We start from the raw sequence: 15,174 nt of genomic DNA, 5'->3' as shown, positions 1-15,174 counted from the left end.
AAGTGAATTATAAACAAAATAAAAGAGTGAAATAAACAACCAGTAATTTGAATGACCTTCACCTGGCCTGGGTAAATCCCATCCCCAGCATTATTCAAAGTCAATTTCCCCAAATGTTCAAAAAAAGAAAATTCAAGTCTTGAACCAGTTATTGTAAACTTCAAATGAAACATATGTTCAGAAAATAAAAATCCACTGGTAACAGTTCTTCAGCTTTCAGTTGAAATGATCCCCTTCCAATTCCAGACAAGAAAATAGCATCAATGGAAATCCTGGATGTCTTCCTTCCAAGATTGTTTTGCCAAAGTTCAAAGAATAGATTAGCAACTTCTCCTTCTACAATTCTACAAGTGTTCATAACCTCTACAGTACATTTAATACAATTATCAGGATGCTTATTCTTGGGTTGTTGCTTTCCTCTTGAAAACCACCCTTCTACTACTGTTACTGTGGAAACAGTCTCCTTGGTTCCACAGTATGCCACTACTTCAACATACGTCAATGTGACATCCACTGACAGTATTATACTCAACCAAAGTTCTGGTTTTATCTGCTTCAACTTTATACTTCAGGATGGTTAGGTAATTTATATACAAGATACTTTGACCTCTACAGATATGCAAGGCACTCCTCTTGCCTATGCTCCAAAAAAAGGGCAGCCTCTTTGCTTCTTCTGTCTGCCTTACTGCCACAAGGATAACCTGCTTCTGCTTGCAGACTAACTTTCTCTCAACCTCAGTCTGAGCATTACAGATTATTTGTTTAATCTTTTTACAAGCACCTAGCTCCCTTCCCCAGCTTTGTTCACACCTTCTTGGTCCCAGTAGTTACCTTGAAACTGTATTGTGTGAGAAACCCAATGGCGTTCTCACATTTACTCCCCTAGGATCCTTTGCTCAGGTGGCCAGGGAAGGGCAATCACTTTTGGATCCTGATCCTGGGGCGGACAAGTGAGGATTAATCACCTGTGTGTGGGGTCCTTGGGGAGTGGGAAGAGGATGCCTAAGAGCGAGACATGGCATTCCCCCTTTTCCAATTATGACTTACCTTACCCTCCCTCAGCTTTCGTAGGATATTGTTATCGCTATCTTACCTTTCCCCTTGAAATCCGACCAAGTACTGAGAAGAGGAAGATAACCCCCCTAGAGTAATGCAGATTGCACATAGAAAACACCACTTTAGTACTGGGACGAAGAAGGGGGGTCCTGAAGACTACAGAACTGCAAGTCGGGCATGTCCCAATAATTGGTGTAGTTGGAGTCAGGCAGAGAAAGCCAAGGATTCACACCTGAAACCCCTTGACAGGGCCCAGTTGTATAAAAGGTGGAGCACACAACAGAGAGTCAGTCAGCAGTTAGGAGAGCAACAGGGAGGCTGCGTGGCTGAGTCATGTTAGGGCTCGGATCAGAGCCAGGTCAATGGCAGAGATTCCAGGAGACTTGTGTTGCCCAAAGCAAGTGGGCCATTTTGTTGTCACAGGCTCGGGAACCTCCAGCACAGTGAGCTGAAGAGGAAGGAGCAGAAAGGTGAGCGCTACCTCAGAGGAACAGTAGAAGAACGGGATGCTGGAGGAAAACATACTGTAGCAGAGTGCCTGCGAGGGAGCCGTGTCTCCAGGGAGCCGGAGAGCGACAGAGAAGGAAGCCTTGGAAGCAGGCCCTTTTCTGTGACCAACAGATACTCGCCCACCTGACTGGAAGCAACAGTCTAGAGGTGTCTGCGGGGCAGATTCCAGAAAGGAAGCGAGAACGACAAACGTTGCTACCAGTGAGTTTCTAAATCTGAGGGAAACCCAGTGAGCGTGTGAAAGGAATTAATACAGAGTAGCAGAGTGGTTGAGTGCAGACAGCACGTTTTCAAAAGCCTCCAAACAGAGAAAAAGAATGAAAGAAGTAAATAAGAATTCCGAGGGGAGCCAGTGAAAAGTGAGTAAAGTGAAAAGTGAGCAAAAAGCCAAATGGGCAATATTAACAATAAGTGAAAGTTGTCAAACTAAAAGCCTACAGAGGGTTAAGAATATAACCCTCTGATGAACTTGCAAATAGTTGTTCAATTGCCAAGAAGGCAGGAAGCTGGGGGATGGAAACCCCGGAGCACCTTTTAGAATATTGTTTGGTATCACAGGGCTTGGATGTCACATTCCATACACTGCCGCTCCCAGGCTTGGCAGTTGCAATGGCGACGATATGCAGGACGTCGACCCATCCCAAGATGGCGCTGACATCCAGCATTACACAACATGACGTAAGCATACAAGTTTGTGCATTACATTGGGAGCTTAAGAGCGCCGGTGTTTGGCTAAGCAGTGCATCGCAATCTGATTCCTGTACTTGATTGCTTGGCGCTGGTTTTTTTGGCCCTGTATTCCTGTTTTCCCAATCCTCCATCTTCTTTCTTCTAGTCCCTCGTTTCGCTCCTATTCCTGGCTTCAGTATACCCTTATTCCTCCTGCTGCCAGTTTGCTTCGGGCCTTCCCTTTCATCAGCCTCTTGTTTTCCTGCCTTCATTCATCCTCGTTCTTCCGTGATCTGGCCTGCTGATAATGTGGGAATTTGTTGCGTGGAATTCTCAAGCCCCTGTATCACCTGCTGCTCCAGTTTGACATTTGTTTCCACTATGGGGGTTTTTCCTCTTTGAGACTGCCTTCTCTGGGTAGCCTCTTGGCTGTTCTGTTTTCTATCAGACCGCATCATGGCTACCAGGGGGGACAGGCCTTACCTCTTCGATCACAAACCACAAAAGATCTCAAAAGGTGTGGCCTGCTCCTGACAATGAAGCTTGGGGAAGGGAAACCCTGAACTCCTTCTTTAACATTGTTTTTTTGTGTCTGAATATTTGATGCTTGGTTAAGGGAACCCCTGAGCTTCTGTGGAATATTGTTCCATAAACTGATACTTCAAGAAGGAACATTTGAAAAGCTGAAATCGATAAAAAACTGTATCCTGAACTTTCAAAGGGAGGCTAGAGATAGCTCCAGACTTTATGTTGAACACTATTTTGGTTGAATCAACCCTACACTACATTTATATATTAGAAGTGAGGGCAAGCATAGGTTTTTTTAACACAAACAGCATTTTGTTTTGTACTGACAAGACCAGGACGTCCCTTAGTATTATTTAGGTAAGGAGCATTCCCTCCTTAGAGATGGGATGTTCCTCCGCCTATCCTATCCTATCGAAAGAACGTTACCAGATAAGAAGTAACTTGTTCTTTGAAAGGATTGTGTCCTCCGACGTTTTCCTTATCTTTGATAGACTCCCATAGCAGTGGTGTGTAATTGGAGGTGGAAGTAAAAACGCCATGTTACCCTTTAGGAATGAACTGAATGTAATACAGCTTTGCCAAACCTAGTCTCTTGACTAGAGGAGGAATCCAGGTTGTAAAATCTTGTGAATGTATGTGCGGACGACCATGTGGCAGCCGCACATATGTCTTGAACCGGAACCCCTCTTTGGAGGGCCGAAGAGGCTGCAATACCCCTGGTTGAATGAGCCCTAAGATTTTGAGGAGGCTCTTTCCCTGCTAGTTTGTAACATTCCAGAATGGCCAAAATAATCCATCTGGAAATGGTTTGTTTTGTTATCAGTAGTCCCAACTTGTGCCCTGAGTAACCTAGGACCAGTTGGTCTGCTTGCCTAATCCTAGCAAGTCTGCTGATGTAAAAGCTTAAAGCCCGCCTTGGGTCCAGCCTGTGTAGCCTTTCTTCCTCTTTCCCTGAATGGGGAGGAGGATAGAATGAAGGTAAGATAATTTTCTGAGTGATGTGGAATTCAGAAACCACCTATGGGAGGAAATTAGGCTTCACCTGTAAGACAACTTTGTCTTTATGAAAAATTGTATGAGGGGGTTTACAAGATGGAGCTTGTAATCCGCTCACCCTTCTAGCAGATGTTAATGCCACTAACAAGACAGTTTTAAGGGTGAGAAATCTTAGCGAACAAGAGTGGAGTGGTTCGAAAGGAGTACCCATCAGGAAATTTAAGACTAAATTTAAGTCCCATAAAGGAACCTGGAACGGTCTTGGAGGGTAGACATTAGTTAATCCCTTTAGAAATTGTATTACTAAAGGTAATTTGAAATACAATGGCTCCTCTACAGTGCGCTTGAAGATCGATAGCGCTGCGAGATAGCCCTTGATAGTGCCAACTTGAAGGCCTGAATTTGCGAAGTAGAGTAGAAAGGATAACACCGTTGGTGTACCACGTGAAAAGAGGTCGATATTCTCTTTTCTACACCAGCTGCAAAATTTGTTCCAACGGCAGCGGTATAAAGACTTTGTTGCTGGCCTTCTGGCCGAAAGCAACACCTCCATGACGTCATCAGGGAGGTCCCAATCCTTGTATCTCAACCTTTCAGAAGCCAGGCGTGAAAGTTGAGGGTTCTGATGTCTGGATGGAGAACCTGACCTCCCTTCTGTGAGAGAAGATTCTCCTTGAGTGGAAGACGAATTGGAGGCAGATGGACATGTCCAGAAGGTCTGGGTACCATGTTCTCCTGGCCCAGTCTGGGGCAATTAGGATCATGGTCCTCCGGAATCTTCTCAGCCTCCTGATCATTTGAGGAATGACAGGGACTGGTGGAAACGCGTACAGGAGTGGAAACTCCCAGTCCACTACGAACGCGTCCCCTAGAGCTCCTCTCGGGGGAAATTCCCTTGAACAAAACAGATCGCACTTCCTGTTGGTCCTGGTGGCGAACAGATCCACTTGAGGGGTTCCCCAAAGGGTGAAGATCTCCTGAAGGACTTCCTGAGCTAGTTCACACTCGTGGGAGACTGTGCCCTGCCTGCTCAGAGCATCCACCGTCAAGTTCTTCTCTCCAGCTAGGTGAACTGCCGATAGAGAGATTCCTTCTTGAATTACCCAAAACCAGAGCTGCATTGCCTCTCTGCACAGTGGCAGTGATCCTACGACGACTCCTTTGTTGAGGTAGTGCATGGCCACTGTGTTGTCCGTCATTATCAGGACATTTATCCCCTGTACAGATGACAGAAAAGCCTTCAGCGCTAGTCTGATTGCTCTCAGCTCTAACAGGTTGATATGTAGTCTGTACTCCGATGGAGACCAACGACCACTGATGGTCAAGTCGTTGGTATGGACTCCCCACCCCGTGAGTGAGGCATCTGTGACTACTGGTATCTCCGGCCATGGTTGCCAAAACAGTTCTCCTGTCAAGATGTTTTTCTGGCAGGCCCACCACTGAAGGTCTCAAACCACCTTGTCCGGAACCCGAAGGAGGTCTGTCATTCTCCCTGAGAATTGCGACCACTGAGTTCTCAGTGCCCACTGAAGAGATCTCATTCTCAGGCGAGCCTCTGGCACAAGGAAGATGCAGGATGCCATGAGGCCTAGCAACCTCAAAAAGTCCAAGGCTGGGAGACGTTGGGCATTTTGAAACTTGGTGACCATCTGCAGAATATCTTGAGCCCTCACCTCTGGTGGCGAGGATTTTCCCAGGGAAGTGTCCAGGACCGCTCCAATGAACTGGAGTCTCTGTGATGGTATCATCTGTGACTTCTTTAAATTGCGGGAGAAGCCCAGTTTGTGAAGCAAGTGGCAGACATAATCTAGCTGAATCTGAGCTTGTTCCGGAGATACAGCTATGATCAGCTAATCGTTCAGGTAGGGGTAGACGTGAATCCCTTCCCTCCTTAGACTTTCAGCCACTACCGACAGTAGCTTGGTGAAGACCCTTGGGGCGGAGGTCAGCCCCAATGGCAGAACTCTAAATTGATAATGAGAGCCGCCAATTGCGAACCTCAGGTATTTCCTGTGTTTGAGATGGATTTGCACATGGAAATAAGCATCCTGGAGGTCCTGAGATACCAGCCAGTCCTGCAGCTGGAGGGCCTGAAGGATCTGAGAGAGAGTTACCATCTTGAACTTGTCCTTCCTGAGGAACTTGTTCAATTCTCATAAGTCCAAGATAGGTCTCAGTCCTCCATCTTTCTTCGGTATGAGAAAGTAGGGGGAGTACCAGCCCTTGTTCCTCAACGCTACAGGTACCATTTCTATGGCACCTTTCTCTAGCATGTCTACAATTTCTTGCAAGAGGAGCGGATCTGGAACTTTCAGAGAGCTGTTCCCCGGTGGATGACTGAGGGATGCGTAGAAAAGGCAGGCAGTAACCTTGGGCAACTGTCTCCAATGCCCAAGCATCTGGCGTAATAGCCTGCCATTCCGTCAGATGTTGAGTTAACCTGCCCCCTACTGGTGTCTTGTGAGGAGAGTCCTCAGAGCGGTTTGGAGGCAGCTGATGCAGATGCCGAGGGTTTATTAGGCACCTGCTACTGCTGCGGCTTTTGCATTTTTAACCCGTCCACCTCGGGTGAATTTTTTCTGACCCCTTTGAACCGGCAGTCCTCTGCCTCTTCCGAATGCGGAATAGAAGCGAACTGACTTACCTCTCCAAGAGGTTCCTGAGGGGCGATATGGTGTCTACGGATTACAGCTCCCAGGGATTTTGCTGCTGCCCTTGATGTTTGCAGCTTTTCTAAACTGTCATCCGCCTTCTTACCAAACAAGGAAGAGCGTCAAATGGGATATTCAAGAGTCTACTTTGCACATCTGGAGCAAAACCAGACTTCAGCAACCAAGCAAATCTCCTGGTTGTTGTACTTGCCGCCATGGCCCTGCTGATGCCGTCAGCAGAATCGATGCCAGTTTGAAGGGATTCGCACATTGCGTCTTTACCATCCTTAATGATGTTTAGAAACGCTTCCCTTTCTTCTCCCTCCGGGAGGCAGTCAGCCACTGATGAAGCACACTCCCAAAGTGTGTGGCTGAACCTTGCGAGCGTACAAGTAGCATTGATGGATTTCAACGCCATGCTACATGCAGAAAATACTTTTTTGGCCATAGAGTCATATCTCTTGTCATCCCTGTCCTGTGGAACAGTAGGGTAAGCCAATTTACTACCTGATTAAGTTGCTGCCTGCACAACCAGACTCTCCAGAGTTGGGTGTCTGGATAAATATTCAGAGTCAGCAGTATCCTCCTGTGGACCTTTAACCAAAATGTCTGTGAGGTCGTCTCGCTGTAAAGCTGGTGAGGGCGTAGACCACCCCATAAACTCTATTATCCTTGCCATCAAGGTTCTATACAGGGTTTTGGCATGTTCCCCTGGGTCTGGTTTGGCAAATTCTACTTCTGGGGAAGTGTCCAACCCACTTGCTTCATGTAAGAATTCTTGTAGGTCCTTAAACCTACTTTCCTCAGAGGTAAATTCCTCTGGTACCGGAGTTGCAGATCCCTGCAACTCAAATGGTCTCTCCTGATCCGAATTCTCCCCTTCTTCATAAATAGATGCTAAGGCTCTGGAATGATCAGATCTTGGAAATGGTATAAATCCCATTTCCAGAGCAGAAGGGGCCAAATTCGTCATAATTGGCTGAGAAAACGTCAACGTCGTCGACACGGACGTTAAAGGCTTCGAAGCCATCGAAAAAGGCGTCGAGAAAGTTGGTAGAGGCCTCGAGGAACTCGAGAGTATCGGAATTCTACTCGAGGTTGTCGACGACATTCTCGTGATCGTGGCTGTGGGGTGGCCGTGAGTTTGTCCTTTCTCGGCGTCGATGTCGGCGTCGAAGACTGCGTCGAATCGACTGACCTGTGCGTCGAAGAACCATTCGATAATGGCATCGAAGACGCAGATCTATGCGTCAAAGGGATTTTCGACGACTGCGAAGACGCGACCTTGCCTTTACTCGAGGGTTTGTGACGCTCTCGAGTAGCTTCTTTCGCCGGGTGCTGCGACTCGCAGCGTTTTGATTTTTCGTATCTTTCACCCAGGGTATCACCCTCAGCAGTCTTCAAAGGGGGTCGAGGCTGCTTTCTCGACGACACTAAGCATCTTTTTCCTGAATTCCTCCCACTCAGCCTGAGAGCTATGTTTTGTGGGGCAGGAGACCCTTTTCGGGGAAACGGAAGACGAGTAAGGGGATCTTCGACGTCTCTTTTTTGAATGCTTAGATCTCGAAGAGTGATGGGAACTGCTTCGAGACCTAGAATGAGAATGTCTTTTGTGATGGCGAGGAGTCGAATGTCTCGACTACGCCGAGGAAACTTTCGAAGAAGTTTTAACTGCCTTACCTCTCTCGAGCTTCCCCTTATGCTCCTTCAAAGCTTTCACCGTCATGGACAAGCAGTCCTCGTACTCCGAACAATGGTGCTAGACTCCGAGGCACCACAAACAGATCCTGTGAGGATCCGTCAACGACATTGTCTTTCCACAGTCTCGACATTTTTTGAAGCCGGACCGTGGAGGAGTCTGTTCGGATGAGGAAGCCATTGAGTATGAGTCGGTATTCCCGAGGAATAATGAAGTATATTTGACTGAAGAACTGAGCAACGATATTCCAAGGCACCACGAAGCGCGGAAAAATGGAACTGAGCAACGGACTCTGCGTGAGTCTATTTATACGCGTGATGACGTCGGTGCCGATACGGAGGCTGTCGAGGGACATCGGCTCGAGGGATGTCGATGCGCAGTGCCCTCTACTGAAAAGATTTTCTGAGGCCAGCAAGCTGGAGATGATCTATCAAAGATAAGGAATACGTCGGAGGACACAATCCCTTCGAAAGGGTTTGCCTCTTGGCTTGGGTAATGCTTGATCTTCTCGTTAATACAACAACTTCTGGGCTTAAAGAGTACTTGTTCTTAATGTTACATTGTTCAATCTTCAAAGGAGAAAGGATTTCGGAACACACAACTACTCTTTAAGATAGGTCTTTAACCTTAAGTACCTGTAAGTGTTTGTATTCCCACCCATTAACACAGACACTTACCAACTCCGGTAGGGAATCACAATTGATCACACAGGACCTTCCTTTGATGCCGTAAGATCTTGTAACAATTGTGGAAGTCAACGTTAGGGTTTTCGGAGTAATTTAGAAAACGTTGTCCCTTTTATTAAAGGCACACGACCACTTCGGCAACATTAAGGGCCTGATTTACAGAATGTTTTCCGATAGGCTTATGCAATTATAAAAGGCTTCTGTGAATCAGGCCCTAAGTGTTAAACAATGGAAATGAAATGCTTTTCTTCGTACGCGAGCACTATAACATTTACTAGAACTGCGTGTGAATGGCTTTCACAACGACAAACAGTTTATACTCGCTTCTACTCCAACGCAAGCCACTTTAGAACTGGTAACAGTTACCGGCAAGGGTTTCTGAGTGAACCTGAACGCTAAGCCTCACTCACCAGCTCCAGGAACACTGCAGTTGCAGGCTTCTTCAACTTCCCGACTTCTTCCTTTTCAACTACAGCTTTGGGTCACTTGGGATCTACACCCCTCTGCAGCACAGGTGTCTCAGGTCCAGTCTCCTTCACTCCTCTGTACCTCGCCTTGCTTCTTGGTACGGGCTACCGGCTTCAGCATGGTCACGGCTCTGCAAATACAGCCACTAGACGCATCTAGGAAGACCATCACTCTCAGCACGTCTCTCTCAGTGCAGCCACGGTAAGGCAGGGTTTGTGAGCACAGGACCTCTCAGAACTTGCAGGTTCAATCTGCTTTCTCCATGTCCCGGCATCCCTTATATGATCACACTTCCTCATGAACCGCCAGCCTCATGCTCGTCTGCTACTACTGCCTGCCTTCCAGCTCCTGCGCCTTCCTTCTTCCCTCTTGTTCTAAAGCAGTTTATGCCTCTTAGGTGGGACAATTGATTTCAGGTGCAGTTCATTGCTGTCAATTGCCTGACCCTTGCAAAGGCTGTTAAGCCTAATTGATTGTCCTCCACTTCTACATGCCTCTTCAGCCCTCTTCTTCATCTCAGTCCTCATCGGATTCTGCGACATGTAGTGCACTTCATCAAAGTTAGGTTTTTCTACTTCTTGTATATTTTTTAAGGGTAGATTTAATTACCTTAGAAATTTTAACAGAGGGGCTGTAGGTTTTAACTTTATTAGAGGAAGAAGGTGTAGATAAGGCAATACTTTCACTAGTCCCTGTAGTGTACCCTTGGTTTTTAGGAAGATATTTTGTTTTAGGGACCAAAAGGATTCTTTCAATAGAATAGGCTTGGGTGTTACAACCTTAAGGTTTACCAGGAGGTTGAGAGATATCAAAATGACAATAAGCCATAACCTCTTCTGGCATAGTTGTAAAAATGTCCCCTTCAGAGGAAAAATACTGCGTCTCATCCCACAGAATCTCCTCTCTACCCTGGGCCCTGGCTCCACCCAAGTGATCCTCCCGCAGTACACCACCCCGGGGGTTGGGGTCAGGAAGCATCTGCCTTCCTCTGGCCACCTGGGAGGACACTTTAGGCAGGGTTTCAGCGAGGGTCTGCAGGATTCTTCACATACACCAAACTTACAACTCTTAAAGTATGGACTAGACTACTTCAACTCTTGTCAAGCCCCATGACAGTACAGGAATGGTCCCTGCTTAAAGACCAACTCAATACTACTACTGTGTTTCCTGGGGCAACAAAAATGGGACATTTATAAATGATCCATAAAATCTTGGCCCACTCTAGAAATAAATCTTTTCTGAAACTAGCTTTCAATACACCTTTTTCCCTTCATAATTTGCCAAATTTTATTCGGCTATGGACTACTCTAGGCAAGATAAACCAGACCAAAAGCCGACCTGCAACACTAGAGTGGAGCATTCTTGGAATTAAGAAAGATTAAACTAGTGCAAATTCTGTAGTGGTAACAATGAATGGGGTTCGCGATGCACAATAGTAGTAATGATACTATCAAGTTTGTATGTAATGCTTCTTGCAAGACCACACCGCTTCTTTTCTGTAACAATAGCTGCTATTATTCCCCAATTTAATGATATCCAATTTATGGGCCTCGAAAAGATCAAAGGTGGAGTGCAAGTCAAATAGGTTGAGTTTGCCCACTCTTGGACACGTTGATAGAACTTCAGAGGGTAGGACACGTGTGGGGACTTCAGTCTGCTGCCTGTTACTCAGTACCTTGACAGAACGCCGTTCTGCCGCACAGGAACACACAGAAGGAGGCGAGGAGCCAGCCTTCAAGATGCACAATACTGGAAGCATGAACACACGGGGAACACACCTTTGCGACCACTACCAGAGTATTGCATGGTCAGGGCTGGAAGTATGAATGAGGATACACATCTTTTCAGACAGGGAATAGTTAATCGCTTTTGTGAAAACATTTGTTCTGTGTGTCGATGACTGAGATGCCTAAACAGCCCTCGGATAGTCATGCAGGGTTCTGTTCTTATATATAAATATATACGTTGCTGTGGACACGTACGGCACCTGGCAGTCCAGAGGGCTGTGCAGGTCCTGGAACGGACACATGATACAGGAGCACAATCGGTTCTCTGTAGCTGCCTTGCCTCAGCTGGGGCCTGGAGCAATTTACCACAGAAATGCTGCTTCTCACCCCTGAACTCCCCTGGGCTTAAGCAGAGATGATTAATGGCACAACGGGAGGCATTTCTGCTGTCAATGCTCTACATGTGTAGGTGAAAAAGCCATACTTCAGCCAACCCAATTCAAGAGCGTTAGAAAGACAAAAAGAGATAAGAAAGAGGGAGAGAAACTGACAGAGTGAGAGAGGTCAACTAATTATTTTAAAGGCCCTGAAGGGGGGCTCTTGTCGCTGAGAGAAATGAGAGCGAAAGAATGACTACAGCCATAATCAGTGGTAGAAATGGAAAACATGTAAAGGTGATCCCACAAGGGCCTGGGTGGGGGTGGAGTTTGGAGGAAGGGGCAGAAGTCTGAGGAGACAGAGCTGGCAGTTGGACTCTGCACAAAGATAATGTTCAAAATAATAGTTTAAAAATGGTGCAATTTCTTTCCAAACTCCACACTGTGTATCAATTCCACTTTAAATCACTTCTATGGCAGTGGTGCACCTAAAGTACTGTTGGTAATGCAATGATTTTTAGTACATTAAGGGATCCATAGAAACACTCTACAGTAGAAGGCCACGAGGGTAGCTCGGCAGGTTGAGAGACCATTGCTGAGAGGTCATATAGTCAAAGCTGGTTGTTAATCGTGTGACTTTTTGCAATTCCTTACATAAAAAGGAAGTGCTATAAAATGTGTTTGGCCAGGGGATGGATTGGGCTCGTTGCTCGCTTATATTCAGGGCAGAGGTGGGGGCATTTCTGCCCCTGTAGTGAAAAATCAAAAGTTGACACTCATGAACCCCCAGTTAAATTTCCTAATAACTGCTGTCAGCAAAACAGAAGCATTTATTTGCGATTAACGAGTTTGACAAGCAAATAACATTTATAAATATAACCTGTGCTGCACTGGCCTCTCCAGTCATCACTAAATCCCAGGGCATCCGGTCCTCACTCGCCCCTACACCACTCCCTTCTCCCTAGTCTGCTCTCAGGTCTCCCTTGGCCCCCATTCCCTCTCCTGCTCTCCTCTTTCTCTCCCATATCACATGAGGTTAGTAGACAAGTCCGCTCTATGAAAATCTCATCCAAAACAGGTGCTCCCCTGCTCCTCTAGAACTATCAAGGACGACATTATCTTCCTTGCTCCATCCTTATCTGATTTCTGCAATCACTTCTTTGCCACTGGATCCTTCCCCTCACTCCTCAAGCACTCCCTTGCGAACCCTCTCCTCAAAAAGCCTTCTGCCGACCCTTCCTTCCGGCTAACAAACACCCTACCTCTCCATTACGCCCTTCCTTACTGACTGCTCCTCTCAAGTCATCCTGGGCACCTTCTCTCTTTCTTCCTTTCCCACTTGTGGTGTCCCCCAGGGCTCTATCCTCTCGCTTTGGCTCTTTAACATCTTACTCAGCTGGCACTCCTCATCCCCTCATCCCCTCATCCCCTCCTCCTCCTCCCCAAACATTCAGTGTTATGCTGACGACACACAACTCTTCTTCAAACTTCCTGCTGGCTTTCTTGCGCCTTCCATCATCCCTGACTACCTTCTTAATGCCATCCAGATCTGGTGCACTTCTAATGATCTCTTGCTCAATACAAGCAAAACGGAGATCCTTCCCATTGGGACCCCTGCTGCCGACTTCTTCCCTTCACTCTGGCCTTCCTCCATGGGCTCTCCCCCTGCTCCTTATTCTGAAGCCAGAAACCTTTGAGTTATCTTCGACTCCTCTCTCTCCTTCCTCCCTCACACTCAGGACATTGCCAAGAAATCCCACTTTCAGCTCTTCCTTCTCAAAGAAATTCCACTTTTTCTCAGAAGCTCAATGTTACCCGAGCCCTGGTTCTCTCTAGGATTGACTATTGCAATAGCCTCCTCCTGAATCTACCTTCTTCCATTCTGTGACCCCTCCAGCTAATCCAGAATAGGGCAGCAAGACTTTTCCTTGGCCTCAAGCCCAGGGAACGCATCTCTCCTGCCCTAAAAAGTCTTCACTGGCTCCCGGTTGCGTCATTGATTAAATTCAAATCCCTCTGCATCATCCACAAGGCTGTCTGTAGCCGGGGACCACTCTATCAGCAACTCTAACTAAATATTCCACTCTAGACCTCTGGCAGCAACTCTGTGTGTAAAGCATTTTACTAAACAGAGGGCAGGAGGTTGATCACTTTTCTCAACTGGCTCCCTTCTTTGGAACAGCCTCCCCCTCCCCTCATCGTCTTGAGCAGGACTTTCTTACAATCCGGAAGCTCCTCAAGACTTTCCTCTTTACCCCCCCCCCCCCTTCTCTACTCTGCTAATCTCACAGTTGCTTGTTTGGTGTTCAGGGCCCTTATGCCCCTCAGGGCACTGACCTCCCACACTGAATCGCCTCCAGCTTCTGTCTATCCTTAAAACCTGCTTCGGCTCACCCTCCACCCTGGAGGCTCGCAGTTTCCTTACATTGCACTTAACCGGTTGCTTACCCATGAGCACCCAGCACCTATCCAAATCCCCCTCCCTTCTGCACTTGCACGTTCTGCACAAACAAGGTATAGTAGGTACGCCCCGCCACCCACTATATTTAATATTTCTTTATGTATTTTAATTGTTTCACATCCACTTGTCCCCTTCATGTTGCCCTGCGGGCGCTTTGAAACAGTATTTACTTCCTGTATAAGAGCCTAAAAAGCAAACAATAAATAAACTCTTGGAGAGCAGGCCATCTCCCAGCATATCCACGACACTGAATCTGTTGGTTGTCTCCATGACCACCAGTCTGGCTTCAGAGCTGCTAGAGGCACGGAAACTGCACTACTGAACACCCGTGAAGGCTTGCTTTTTAATATCGATTCCAACTCTCCTTCCGTTCTCATCCTTCTTGACCTTTCCTCTACCTTTGATACAGTCAATCATGCCACCCTTATAAATACGCTCTGTGATACTCTTGCCATCACGGACCTGGCTCTGGACCGGTTGACTGCCTTCCTCTCTGATGGACCTTCTCAGGTTCAAGTGAGCTCTTTTCTCTCCTCCATCTCACTCTCCACCTGTGGTGTCCTTCAGGGCTCTATCTTCTAGTCTTGGCTTTTCAACATCTACCTGGCCCCATAGCCCATTTGATCTCCACCTTCTCTCCTAACTTCCACTGTTATGCAGATGCAACGCAGCTCTGCTTCAAGCTTCCCTCCTCTGCCTCCTCCTCATCCTCTCTCATTCCTGGCTGCCTGTCTGCTATTCAGGCATGGTGCACTGCTAACAATCTCTGCTTTAATGCCAGTAAGATATAGATCCTTCTCATTGGGACGCCTGCTCCCTCCTTTCCTACCACACTCTAACCACCCTCCATGGGCCCTCGCCCCCCACCCTCCTGTGAGGCAAAAAACCTTGGTGTCATCTTTGACTTCACTCTCCCTCCTTCGCTCCTCACATCACAGACCTTGCCAAGAAGCACCACTTTCAGCTTCACCTCCTCAGAGGCATTCTCCGTTTCCTCGCATTCCCCCAGAAGCTCAATGTCTCCAGAGCGCTGGTTCTCTCTAGGCTGGAATACTGCAATAGCCTCCTCCTGAATCTGCCTCTTTCCTCCCTTTGCCCTCTGCAACGAATCCAGAATAGGGCAGAGAGACTTATCCTTGGCCTCAAGCCCAGGGACTGCATTTCTCCAGCCCTAAATTCTTTCCACCGGCTCCCGGTGACCGCAAGGATCAAATTCAAGACCCTTTGCATCATCCACAAGGCTGTTTGGGGCCTGGGACCTCTCTAGCTCCAACTTCCTCTCCCTAACTACCTCCCTGCTAAAGTCCTGTCCTCTACCTCCAACTTTCTGCAGGTCAGACGTTTCT

General features: G+C 47.2%; 1 protein-coding gene across 10 annotated transcripts in view; it reads right to left on the bottom strand.

Annotated features, from left to right (window-relative positions):
- APBB2 (amyloid beta precursor protein binding family B member 2) overlaps positions 1 to 15,174 on the bottom strand; it is a 1,500,548-nt gene that overhangs the window by 825,881 nt on the left and 659,493 nt on the right. The window lies entirely within an intron of this gene.

The sequence above is a fragment of the Ambystoma mexicanum genome, chromosome 6q, assembly GCF_040938575.1.
Source record: "Ambystoma mexicanum isolate Mex_15411 chromosome 6q, UKY_AmexF1_1, whole genome shotgun sequence".
Taxonomy (NCBI): Eukaryota; Metazoa; Chordata; class Amphibia; order Caudata; family Ambystomatidae; genus Ambystoma; species Ambystoma mexicanum.
Note: the sequence above shows the minus strand (reverse complement) of the source record. Positions and strands in the feature narration are given on the sequence as shown.